At 36.2% G+C, this 14,309-nt stretch overlaps 1 protein-coding gene across 1 annotated transcript in view; it reads left to right on the forward strand.

Moving 5' to 3' along the window:
- LOC149075432 (protein turtle-like) overlaps positions 1-14,309 on the forward strand; it is a 590,018-nt gene that overhangs the window by 111,075 nt on the left and 464,634 nt on the right. Inside the window, exon 2 of the mRNA XM_089242766.1 lies at positions 39-674. The gene's annotated coding sequence lies outside the window, so the exon portion shown is untranslated. The remainder of the gene's footprint in view (positions 1-38; positions 675-14,309) is intronic.

Below are 14,309 nucleotides of genomic sequence, written 5' to 3' on the forward strand. Positions count from 1 at the left end.
CATATAAAATTTTGTTTGTTTTTTTTGTTTGGATACAGGTGCGAAAAGGAAGCGGGATAACTCAACATCGGCGACTGAATTTTTAAAGTGCAATACCTACCTGGATAATATCGAAGAGCAAGGGGAGTTTTAAGCACATCAAAGAGGCGCGCCATCTGTCGACCAGAAAAGACGATCGATCTTACTGTTCAAAAGAAAGTGGGAGAGTGTGGTGCGCGGTTGTGAGTAGTTTGTGCGTGTGTGTACTACTACGAGAGAAACTCTCTTTCGCAGCCAACAACATTTAGCTTAGCACCATCCGAGTGGATAGCAGCGGACATCGAGATACATTATATCCTCCTCCCTCGCAATTTCTTTCAATAGCAAGTGGGAAAGAAAATTATATAAAGAGTGTTATATCTCTCTTTTTTCTCCCCCCACCCAATTTTATTTTTCCTCCGAATCCTTCAAAACATGAATTTTACTCATTTCTCTTTGCTGTGTAGATTTTATAGAAAAGCAAGCGGTAATGCGTCTACTTCTGTGAGTGTGTTCCGTTCCAAGTGTTTTTATGTGAACCACGTGTGACGATCGAAAATAAACGTGAAACGGAAATATTGATATTCAAAAGGAAGAGAAGAAAAAACTTCGTTTTTATTTTATTTATTCCTTTCGCATTCGGAATAATTCATGAGGTAAGCAATACTCTTCCACTCTTTCTTTCTCTTGCATTTGTGTTCTAAGTATTATTATTTCCGTAATATAATAGGATAGTTTCGGTATTTGATGATGAATAAATAATGATAGTTTCATTCGCATAAACTTCATCATTCTGAGTGGATTTCATTCAATTTATAATATCCGTTTATGTATAATATTTATGTCTCGTCGCGAGAGTCACATTTTTGAATGCGACTGGAAATAAATATTTCGAAATTTGAAAAAAATATCTGAAGACATTGGGTAGATAACTACCATTACAGAAATTGGCAAATTTATATGTGATACTGTTATATAAATAATTGTTAAGTAATAAATTGCTAAGGTTCATAATTTTATTTTTCAATTTTACCAGTGAATATTCATAATATCCAAGTGCCGTTGGTAAATTTGATAAATACTTGGAATTCATCGCTTTTACCTGTGATTATGCATGATACCCTAGAGTGATTGTTGAATTTGATAAATATGACCAAAATCCAGTACCCTTCTATGTGTGACGAATATAGCCACACCCCCGATGTAACGATACAATACGTGTATGAATTATCATGTATGTGTATCATATCACGTTTACCAATGGCGCGATGCTTGGGTACTAAGCATAATTCCCGCATTTAGGTAAATTTATCAAACTTGTCAAAATGCTCGACGATTATGCATAATATTTACCGGATTATTCACATTTACCATAATATATACATAAATCGTTCTTGATCCCCCCCCCCTCCCCACAATTTTTTCTCTAATAAGGATGATGACAAGGAAGCTACAGTATCTTGATTTTATTTCTTATCTGTGTGCATGTATTTATTTTCTTAATCCAACATTTTCAAGTTTTGTTTTATCTTCACTAAATTTCGCATATTTAACAAACGAGGCGGCACAAATTCTGTGATTTTAAATTGCATATTTTCAAATCTTCAAGAATGTCATAATTTTTTCGAAGCGGAAAGGTGAGCAAATAATCCAACATTCCCACTATACCAGTATACCACTCTTTGAGACTTCATTCTTAAGTACTGATGATTATTTTACTGGGGTATGAATCACAAAACCATATATTGAAGTCGAAATGTAATGAATGGAGGAAAGCCGTGGCCGAGATTGCTTCCTGCCCAGTTTTGTGGAGTAAGCTGGAACAATTTAATACCTTGAAACAGGAAAAATAAATTACAAATACGCACTGTAAATAATTTGTAAAATATTATATATTAATAAACACTCTATCCATCCCGATGTCCATTTAAATAATAAGTTGTCATTGGAGAACATTGGCTATTGGAGAAGTTATGCTACCGTCTACACAAGCGGTTCTCAACAGGTGCTCCTTGTGCACTCTCCAGGGTCCCCGCGGCCGCTCGAGGGGAAAAACAGTAAAATAAAAAATAATAACTATAAATATTTTTAAATAGTAAAAATAAATCATTCTTTTTAATGAATAATTGAAATATTGGCTTACGGGCCTCCGCCCATAGAATGTTTTTACTTAAAAACGCTCCGCGAGTCAAAAAGTTTGAGAACCGCTAGTCTACACCATTGGAGTCACGACTCTGCCGTGCGGGAAATAAGGAAGGCAAGGTTGTGTCTGCAGTGGTGTAGATGGTAGCATATTTTCCCGGAACGCAAAGGTTGGCCTGGCTTTGAGTTCCCGGCTGAGACCAAATTACTTTTCTTTCCGAGTTCACCTCGGCATAAAATCCAGAAATATGTTTCCTTAAGATATGCTTTGATGTCATATTCGCTGAAGATGTTCACAAATCGACGCAATTCGTAGTTTTGAGAGTGTTTCTATAGATTATTTTCGGAAACACGAGGCTCAAACACTCCATTCATTCTAGATGAAAAGTTTCATTAGCGCAGAATGTGGGTTGGATGAATCATCAATATTGATATTCGAGGGATGAGAAATTTGACTGCCAACGGGTTGTTATTAAGTTAATTGATGATGAAGTTTGAACTGGACGTTGCCCCCTCAAGGCACCGGAAGACGCTTTGTTACTGGTGCTAATCAATGAACTGAAGAATTGTCGAACGCACATGTGTTTCATGTTTCACGTATAGCGCAGAATATGCTGCAGAAGAGGAACTTGAAAATCTTTGTCATATATGTCTTGAATTCAAATGAACCTCTAACATTTAGGCTTTCCTCACGAAGAGAGAGTTGAATGTTTTAAATCAGTTTTTTAATTCGTTAGGTCAATTCGTTATTAGCTCGAAGTAATACGATCCCTGTAGGAAAAAAATAAGCAATTTATTCATATTATTGGAATAAGTAAAGTTCAAAATAATGTGTGTGTGTTTTTTTTTTCATATACAGGGTAATCAGAAATAAACTGACACTACTCAGACATATATGCCTCCTATACTGATGGAGGTATTTCCTTGAAAATTTCTATACATGGTACATAAACCATGGGGGAAAAGAATGATTCATCAAAAAATAGTTCAAATTTGACCACCAGTTGAGAGAAGTGACGCTTTTTAATCGCAATTATCTTTTTCCTATGGTCTAAATAACGTATATAGCAAGTTTGAATAAAATACATTCAACACAACGGGAACTACGTAGGTCGGAGTTGGTATTGGTTGAACTATACTGAAACTACTCTGACCTAGGTAGCACCCGCTGTGGTGGACCTATTTTCATGGAAACTTGGTATATGCTTTGTTGGGGCCATGAATAAAAATATAACTGGGATTTAAAAAAAAAAACAAAAAAAACAACATGCATTCATTTTTTCAAATGTTTAAAATTTTTTTATTGAATCTTGCATTGTCTCCAACTCCTCATGGCGCATATATCCTACTTACCAAGTTACATCAAATTATCTCCATCAAAACGGGCACTACACACGTCTGAGAAGCGTCAGTTTATTTGTAACTCCCCAGTATTATCACATTTAGAAAATTTGTTAATTTGTAAGAATCTATTGAAATTAATATCCATTTACCATGGAAACAATTCAAATCAAATCGACATTTTTTCTGTCATTTGAATTCACCAAAATTTCATTCACACAGCCTTTGGCTATTCACTTGCATCCTGCTTCAATATGCGTCTAAGGTATAATAATATATCTCTAACAGAGCACTGCAGTCCTCTCTCTAGGTCATCAGTCTCTCTCGCTCTCCATCGCATTATATTGCAAAGGCTAGAGTTAGTTTGTCATGGTCGAGTCAGGGTAAGTTACAGGATCTAGGATCTCTCTTCACGCGATTAGTCTACTAGGCATCCATACGTAATGAAGTGAAATTCCATTCCCGATTCAACTAACAGGCTTGATGGTGTTCTAAGTCGAGATATTCCCCTCTTTGCCTGGCTGAAATTCTAGCTGGATTTGGTTCCGGTCATTTCCTGCAATTTGTGATTTGATTAAGAACTGACTCTTCTTATGTGCAAATGTAAAAAATTTAATTTCTTCATGGCACCGTATTTAATATAAAAAGATTAGTTGATAATTTTACAAATTTCTCTATTATACCGAATGGAATTCGTCTCTAACACTTGAATTGATATTAGAAAATGTAACAATAAGTTCTTGAGTTTGGCACTTTTCACGCGCTAGTCCAACAAGAAATATATTGTAATTTTTCGAGTGTTAAATTTACATTGGATGAATGCAGGTGTCGGGGTATATGATCAAAGTGCTTAATACTTTGCACGGGATGAATAGGATTGACCATGAGTCATTAATACATCGTCAATCAACAGCTTCGCAGGGAGTTTCTAAATAAATGGTCAATAAATGGAATAGCTTAACATAACATTGTGATTCATCACAATTGTTTAAAACGCATTAAAATAAACATATTGAGATCAATCGAGAAGTCGTCTAAACTTATAATAAGACAACCATAATCGTTTATGGGCAATGTATTATATACAGGGTGGGAAAAAAGTCCGTAGAAACATTAAAAATGAATAAAAACCGGAAAAATAACCGAATTAAAAAACGGTTTGCAGGGTTAGCATCGCTTGGTCATGAGAAGTATTTTAAGACAGACATGAGAAAAAAAATACTCGAAAAAGTTTAAATAACTCAAAAACCAGTTTAAATGCTTCTTGTGAAAAAAAAAGACCCTGGTTATATTTAAGAATTTCCAAATATGCTAATTCACAGATAAAAAGTTACGGAAAATGCGAAAATTTCCAAAGGAAGACAGCGATAAAGTTCATTGGACAGTCGATGCTCGCTATGACGACTGCGATAAGGACGTTATAATGGGAAATCATTAAATCGAGTTTGACAAATAAAAAAAACATATTGCAGTATTTAATTGCACGCACTTATATGAATCAAGTTTCCCAACATCGAAAGTCAAGGTTAAACAATTTTGGCAAATGAAAAACACTGATTTTGTTTGAAAATAAGAGGCGGGATATAGTTTAATTGGGACTTTGCATTTGATTGAATGGTCTTTCAAGGGTCGCACTATTGGATGTAAGCAACATGGAATGAATCGGAAACATTTTGGGCTTATCATACTGTTCGTTATAATGAACTTGTCGCAATAACGCAAGGCCAAAATAACGAGCGTCGACTGGACTCGATTTTCATATTTCTTTTATTCCGTTACAGCCGCATGAAATAGCATTGCCATCATACCAGAACCAACCATAAAAATATCGTCCGTTATTAGTCATACGCAATTTCACCTTACCTAATTTCACATACTCATCACTGCTTTAAATAAGCTGCTGCGTATCACCATCCATTAGAAATTCAAATTAAAATACTGTCATAGGAAGCAAGTAAGTTTCAAAACAACTACTCTTTTAAAATATACAGCCAGTTTTAAAACTCCAGAAATACTCACTGCCCGAAGTTTCACGGAGGCTGTACTACATAAAGGGAGGAAGCCGACACGTTATTCAAACCTTTGCACAAATACCGCCATTTCCGAGATAATAAAAGTTTCCGAGTGAAGTCAAAATTAACCGGCGGGGAAGTTTTAATCACGAGGATATCAAAAGCTCATTGTCGCCAACCGACGCCATATTTCGAAATCATTAGCTCTTCCCAAACAAGAACATTAAAACTCGAATGAATTTTCCCCCAGATGACGGAGACGAAAATAGGAAAGTGAAGAGAAGCACCGAGAGAACACACACACAATCAACACGATACCTATAAATAAAGGAAACAAATCCAGTTGCGAATATCCTGGAGATATTATATACAACGAACGATCGATCCTAGTGAAATGATATACGTATAATGAAGTCAACAAAAATCATAATATTCCACGCGCTAAACATAAAGGTATATGTTATGGTCAAAGCCCGAAAGTGGTCGGTTCACGAATTGCCCAATCTTGTTATAAAGTGACCCGGTCAATGCCCGAATTTCGTGCTTTGGCTACCAGTTTGCGGAAAAATACGTAACGAGGTCTGAAAATTGTAAAACCTCGCTACAACGATACTCTATATAACGATAAATTCCTCTATAATGATACTTTTTGAAATCTTGTTTGGAATTACTTATGGTACAATATTTGCTAATTTCCTGTTAACCTCTCTCGTTAATGTCTACTGTTGTTGATGTTAAACTCCTCTTGATACAACGAAGTTCTTTACTATCAAGAGGAGCCTTTATAACGAGATTTTAAGTAACAACTACAATATTTTTTATATTTTGTTCAAACAAATATTGAATTCAATTTTGACTTCGTCATTTGATTTCCATCTTCTAAAGATGTCTATAGTATCATCGGTAATTTGCACCAGAGGATCACCAAAAGTGCTAATTAAGTTATTGTTGTTGCCACCTTCTGTGTAAGAGAATATAGTGCAATGCGGTAAACCACTTTACGGGGCAATGCATTCAACTGAATTTTATTAATCAACTAATTAATTATAATTTTTCGCTGGTTCACGCCTGAAAGTATTTTGGCACCGCTGGGCTACATCATTATTTTAATAGTTTCTTCACCCTCTCAAATTTTTCCTTTTTTTCTCTCGTCCCATGAGGCTTATCCGAAACAGTTACTATTCGGGGTGTCCTGTAAATGTAGTGCGGCTTTCATTTCATCAACCGTTTGTCGTGGAGGTATAATTTTAATTTAAAAAAATTCAAAAATATATTAAAAAATTACCCTGTAGTAGTTTTGAAAGTGCTAGAAATCTAAATTTTTATGCGGTATATTGTTCCCTAACTTAAAATTAGAAAGTTGCACGGTTTTTTCTGAGTCAAAGGAGAAAAAGGGGATACATTTTCTGAACAAAGGAGTTCCTATATTTTAACTGCAATATTTGCAGAGATATTCGAATTCAATTTCGAGAAAAGTTGGGTAAGGACAGCATATATTGGAATATAAGCGCTATAGTTTTTGCTGCTTTATCCAACTTTTTTCTGGATTTTGAATTCAAATACCTCAACGAATGTTGCAGTTAAAAACATGGGAAATTTTTGTTGGCTCAGAAAAATCAAGGAGCAGCAAATTTTCTTTTACATCAGAAGGCAGAGATCAGAGAATTCGTAAAAAAACATGATTTTGTATAGCACACTGTACTCTATTAATTGGTACAGTGTGGTTTTTAACACATTTTAAGCATTTTGTTTGTTTACATTTGAATCATACGTCTATGACAAACGGTTCATAAGATAAAGACCGTATTAGTACTTAAGGGCGCCCTATATATAGCCACATACCACATCTTGACAATGAAAAAAATGGATGTTGCACCCATCTGAATGTCGTACGTTCGTACATCAAACTTTGGCCATAAATATCTGTGAATTTCCCGGCCAAACCTCGAACAAACCAGTAGTCATTTCACTTCAGCCAGAACTCTCGGCGAATTCGCGAAGTGACCACACTTCGGACTTTGTCCATAACGCATACACATACCATGCATTTTGATAGCTTGATCGATCGATGCTCTTACGTAGTTACGAAGTTACCTAGCGTTGAGAAAGCGTAGAAAGACTTTATTGCGATAGTAAATTATTCCGTTCGGAAAATAAAATAAAGAATTCATCTCTCACTTTTTAATTTATATTGCATTCCGATTTAGATTGTTTTCCTCTCGTCTCTCCGTATTTATCTATTTATTTTTTTTCAAAATTTAAGCTTCCAATTTCTAATTATATTCGAAAACTGAGATTTATTTTCGATTTTTCTTCTTCTTTTTGTTTAACGTTTCTCTTCAATTACGATTCTACGTTGAACGCGCTGTTTAACGTTCCATTTATTTGCAAATAATTTTTTCAGCCATTGTTTTTTTTTTCTTCGAGTATGTGTATGTGCGAGGAACGGGATTGCTTACGTCCTGGATTTATTCGTTCTAATATATTTTAAATATACTTAAACATTTTCGTTTTCATTTTAAAATGTACGACCGTATCAGTTTGTTTCTTCTTTAAATGATCGGGACGAATGATTTTGGATAAGTTGATTTTAATACTGTACTTACTTTTCAAATAAAGTAAAATACGGTATTTATATTACCTAATTAAATGGAACCTGTATGCACCATACTTTTCTTCACATATAGAGAAATAGGGATGTCGATGAATCCTTAGTTGTTTTCTAGAGTAGGACTTTGATTAATAGGAGCTTTTTAATCAAATTCCAGGTTATTTGATGTGCTTCTAATGAATTGATTTTAAACATTAGATTATTGTTGTGCTGGGATATAGGTTAGTTAGTTAGAGCCGCATACGTCACATCCTAAAGGAAGACGTGGTTATGAAATTCATTTTTCCGATGAAATCTGCCTCTTGTGACTTCTTTTTTCAGAAAATAAAGAGGACACCTTCAGCAGAGAAGCATCCCCACTTTCACGTTCTAATTACTGGCTAATCGTTGATCCTAGAGACCTACTTCCAATTAGAAAAAATATTCAAACAACGTATAGACCTCAGATAAGTTCAAATTCACAATTAGAAAGTTGCGCTGTCTCTCCTCAGGAGAAAAAAATAATTACACGTTCAAAGTGCAATAATACCTGAAACATTTGAATTTTTAAAATTGCAGAAAAGTTATGAAAGCAGTATGAACTATCGGAAAACGCTTTTGCTCGTCCTTTTTATGCGGTTTTTTCCCCAATTTTTTCTATACTTTGTTATTTTAAATATGGGTGTCCGTATAAAAGATTAATTTTCGTACTTTAATAACTACACAACCCCTTGCAATACGAATGAATCTGAGTTTCACACCATGTTTGGATACTTTTATCTAATTTGAAGTATGCTTCTATGGTCAACAGTTCCCAGTAATTTGCGGTGTGTAGCTATGCATCCTGCATATTACCTGTTTGTACCTTGGATTGGTTTCTCTTGTCAATAGGAAGATCGATATAACTATCTGCCTCACTTGCCCTTCTGTAATTAAGTAATTAATGATGATTTCTGACAGATTTTGTCTATCAAATAATTTCCGACGATTCAAGAAGATGATTTTAAAATATATAAAAAATCAGCGATTAGAAAATTAACGATAACAACATTCTGCATGACAGCACGCTCTGCTATTTTAGACGTTCAGTGAGCCAATTCACGTGGTTGAATCGTTATATAAGCTATAATATTTGATCCATTGCAATTTTACGTAACTTTTTATACTTATTTTTTTATATATTTGAATATTTATTGAATAAAATGTGCTCCAGAAGTACCCATGTTCGTTATTGAAATGAACAATATCGCCGTAATGAGATGCGATCTGAGTGACTCCTGGCTTTAATTCAATTATGTAAAACGATTATTCTTTTTTCTTGGAAGGCAACCATACATGTCCATGTTCAGTCAACGATGTTCAAAAAGTGATGCACTCATATTCAGTCCGTGTATCGAATTGGGTTTTTCGCCTAGTGAAAATTCCGAGGCTCTCTTTGTTTATTAAAATTTTTTGTCATTCTATCTATCCTATCTTCTTTGATCGTATCTAGCGTATCTTATCTAGCCTTCTTTGATCGTATTATAAGAAGCACACTTTTTACATGTTCCCGAGATTGTTAAACAAAAATTAGATGAAATTAGAAAAGACTGAATAAGCTACGATTAAATTACCTTGAAACAACAAAATCACTTGAAACTTGAGCTTGACTCTTCACCCTTTACTTATCTTCTTAGTTACGCTTTCTCAAAAAAATATCCACCGAATATTCTTTACGTTTTAGAGTGTTCATTATGTGTTCTGCATAATCCTACCATAAATTGATATTAAATGAGAATTAATTATTTCTGTAACAAAAATCAGACAACAAAACCTCACTAACCGCAAACAATGAAATGCAAGCTATAGGTGTTGATAAATATCTTCCTTCTGCTTTATATTTTTTAAAGTCAGGGAAGCGCATGCAAATACGTTGGAACTACAAGCATTATTGCATTTATTAATAGACTTTTGGATGATTTTGTACTAGTGGAGCAGCCCATTATTAACCACGTGTACCAGATCGTGAAAGTACGTGGTTTCGCTTCTTACCGACATGGGTCCCTCCAAGTGTATCCGCAAAGGATTCTTCTTCTTCTATAAACAAATATGAAATGAAAATGTGTTGGATACCTAGCTGATACTACTAAACTGCATATGCACTTCGTAAATATTCCGCTGACGAACTTCTAGAATACCGCTTATATATTTGACGAAATGTTGCCATATAACTTCTGGAATCGCAAGCAAACAACTGAACAGGTTATTTTGTTTATTTTGCTATAATTACAAATGTTCGGGCCTAATTGCTGTCTTTGGATCTACAATGCAGGGCAACAGTAAAACCACAAATATTCTCGATTGATATTCTTGAAATGTCTCACGCCCGAGCAGACACCTAGTACAGTAAATCAGACACAACGATGGTATTTGCAAGATTGCTGAAGTTCACGGGATGACAGAAGAAACAGTCATTGTAAAATTGAAAAAAGAATAGGACAATAACTAGAAGCCATATTATATTAGTAGTGGCTTGAGAATCACTGTTGGTGTCGATTATGATATGCGACATATCATGCAAAATAGCTACCGGATTATACGTAAGAAACGATCGTGTTCGCTATAATAGATAAAGATAAAGAGAAGGGATTTGAAGTACTTGTTGGGGTTTTACGTGGTATTTGGAAGATTTTGAAAGTTGAATGGTCGTAGACAATAAGCCGGAAATTCGAGAGAATCTGGAGAGCTCTTGGAAGTAGTTGGGATGTGGTGTTTGAATGGAGCGGAGACTTTACAACTTTCCCTGACTTTCGTTCACGCTCTTTGTTCTGTTAGGTGACAGATAGTCTTTGAAGAAGACTGGATCTGACAGCTTATTAATGAAGAACCGCTAGCTAGAGACAATTGGGACTTCCGACGAAAAAAGCGGAATCATTCGGCAAGTAACGCTTTTGAACCTCGTCATCAACGGGTAGATGGATGAGATAAATGAGAATGGTTATTTTTTATTTCCATGTTATTATTTCAATGGCATGATACATTTTTAATACCTACATTTTAGAGGAAAAATATATTTAATTGAAATTATGTTTAAAAACTCAATAAAAGAATTCACGGTATTTATAGGCAAAAACGTGTCTCACTTTTAGGCGTTCCAATGTTCCGTATTTACATAGTACCGTCAAATGGGGTGACTTTGCCCAGTTTTGAAGAAAAAAAAAGTTTTCTACTTGTGTAAAACTTACAAGGAAAGGGCCTGAGGTGACGTCTTCAAAAAGTTTTGAAAAAAACCACCAGAGATTCTACTCATTTAAATATGCACATAAATATGAAGAAAATCCGGTGGAATTATTATAAGTCGCTCAAAAAAATTAAATATTATTATTTTGAACTTCACAATAGAGGCCAAGAATTAATTTAAAAACCCCGCAACCCAAGAGTGACGTCATTCAAACAACACAAAATCGGTTGCAGCCAACACTTTCTACCGCAAGATAGAGCAACTAGTCACACTGCTACTCTGGTCAATGCATTCCTGGCGAAAACAAAATCTTTAGCCTCCGCCTCAGGCCATAGGAACCTGCAACGCCTGCTAAAGATTTTGTCTTCGCCGAACGTCTGTATCACGAATGCATTGACCAGAGTAGCAGTGTGACTAGTTGCTCGATCTTGCATGAATGTGACGGTAGAAAGTACATATCTTTCACGCAAACAAAACGTTGCTGGATTTGTGACTCGTCCCCAATGTGTTATCCCCTATAGTAGTGGCGGTCATGTGGAACACATACTGCTGTCATAAACGATTTGGAGGCATTTTCTTAGTTATTTGCTCATCTTTTCTTTGCCTTGTGTTCGTCAGCGCCACATATCGGATGTTTTCGATTTATTATTTTTTACTGTCTTAAAAAAATTTCCGTCACTTCGCGATGCTTACCCTGCAAACCGTTTTTATTTCGGTTATTTTTCCGGCATTTATGAATGTTTTAAAGTTTCTATGGGCTTTTTGCCCACCCTGTATATTGTCACTATAAATACAAGAAAATGTTTTAAGATAGGAATTAAAACTATATTAATTTCATCGGCGAACGTAAAAACATACTGACTTGTATTGTGACATAAAAATTAATTTCACTTGTTCATAACGCATTTTGTTCATTTCCATACTCCATATCGGATTGAATCCAGCAATTTACTCTATTGGAAATTTATAAGAAATAGTTTCGTTTTTATTTGATAGATGGCAGCAGAGACACCATGTTTTTGATTTCCCCCCGAGAAATGCGACCTAATATTTTTTCCACAATTTTTGAATCAATCGCATAATTTTTATTCCTTTCGGACACACACACACACACATATATATATATATAAGAGCAACTGACAGAAACCAGATTTTTTTGAAAAACTCTAAAAGTCAGAGTCTCATTTTTTCCTTACGTCTCCTTATTATATCTCTAATTTTATATATATACTAGGGGGGCTCTGCCCCCCTGCCGCCTTTGGCGGCTACCCCCCCCCCCCCCCCAAACTTCTCTTCAAAACATATCTTGTTTATTTCGTCCAATTTCATCAGCGTGCTATGCAAAGGGACGTGTGAAAGCACCAGCTTACTGAAGAAGCGAATTTTGCACTAATAAAGCACATTTTCACATTTCATTCCGTGCACCGCCCAGGCTCTGTCGACCATTGTCAATTTTAGCCATTGCCCGGATGAGGGGCTGGGCGATGTCGGGTGCTTTATTATGCATATAAAATATAAAATACATGAACATTGAATATAAAAACACATTATTAAAAAAAAAAAGTATATACAGATTTAAATATTTCTATTATACAATATACAATTTATTCCGATGAGCTCTTCTGATGTCCTTTCCAGCTTTATTGAGCCCGAGCCCCCTGTTCCTCTCTGTGGCCAAGCGCCAGGTCCTGAACCATGTTTTCCCTCGTTGGCTTGTTGTCTCGGGTGAGCCCTCCGCCGTGTCCAGGCCAGGTCCTGGACCACGTCTTCCCTCGTTGGCTTGTTGGGCAGTGTGAGCCCTTCGTGTCACAATAATAAAGAAACAAAAATCAAATGTGATTCATCACGTTCCCCCAGAAAACTTGCCCATGGGGTCCCCAGACTTCAATTCGTTGAATTTTAGTGGGGCCCCTGACAGGAATTATCTCAGCCTACCGATGTGTTGCAAATTTTACGATGTTAAACAACAAAAATCAATGAGATTCATCAAGGGACACCCAAAATGAATCCTGTCAACATTTCCATGGCTTGTCGGACATCTCCCCGGTGAGGGTCAACGAAAATTTTAAATTTTCATCAATTTTACAACGAAAGAAATCCAGGGCCCCCATCCAGTAGTGGAGAACCAATACTCAGATTTTTAGTGGGGAATCCATACTGGATTTATCTCGGTCTTCCGCTGTTGCAAATTGTACAATGTTGAACAAAAAAAAAAAAGAATCAGATTCATCCAGGGCTCCCAAAATGAAACCGGTAAACATGGGGCCCCGACTTGGAAGCTTGTCGGTCATCCCCCGGTGCTACTGCCATGAAAATTTTTTATTTGTATTCGTTTTACCCACGAATAAAATCCAGGGCCCCAAACCAATTAACCGGGACACTATTTCGCATAGTTTTAGTGGGGCCCCAGACTGGCTTTATCTCGGGCTTCCGCTGTTGCAAATTCTACAACAGAAAAGAATGAGATTCATCCAGGGCCCCCAAAATGAAACCTGTATTCATGGGGCCCCTGACATGGAAGCTTGTCGGTCATCCCCCGCATCTGCCGTGAAAAATTTTCATTTGTATTCGTTTTACCAACGAATAAAATCCAGGGCCCCCAACCAATTACCCGGGACACCAATTCGCATATATTTAGTGGGGCCCCAGACTGGCTTTATCTCGGGCTTCCGCTATTGCAAATTCTACAACAGAAAAGAATGAGAATCATCCAGGGCCCCCAAAATGAAACCTGTAAACATGGGGCCCCCGACTTGGAAGCTTGTCGGTCATTCCCCGGTGCGAGTGTCATGAAAAATTTTCATTTGTATTCGTTTTACCAATGAATAAAATCCAGGGCCCCAAAATTAAACCTGTAAACTTGGAGCCCCCAACTTGGAAGCTTGTCGGTCATTCCCCGGTGCGAGTGTCATGAAAAATTTTCATTTGTATTCGTTTTACCAATGAATAAAATCCAGGGGCCCCCAACCAATTACCCGGGACACCA

The sequence above is a fragment of the Pholcus phalangioides genome, unplaced genomic scaffold (assembly GCF_987345545.1).
Source record: "Pholcus phalangioides strain wild (caught in Gottingen) unplaced genomic scaffold, Ppha-v1.0 ptg000015l_1, whole genome shotgun sequence".
NCBI lineage: Eukaryota > Metazoa > Arthropoda > Arachnida > Araneae > Pholcidae > Pholcus > Pholcus phalangioides.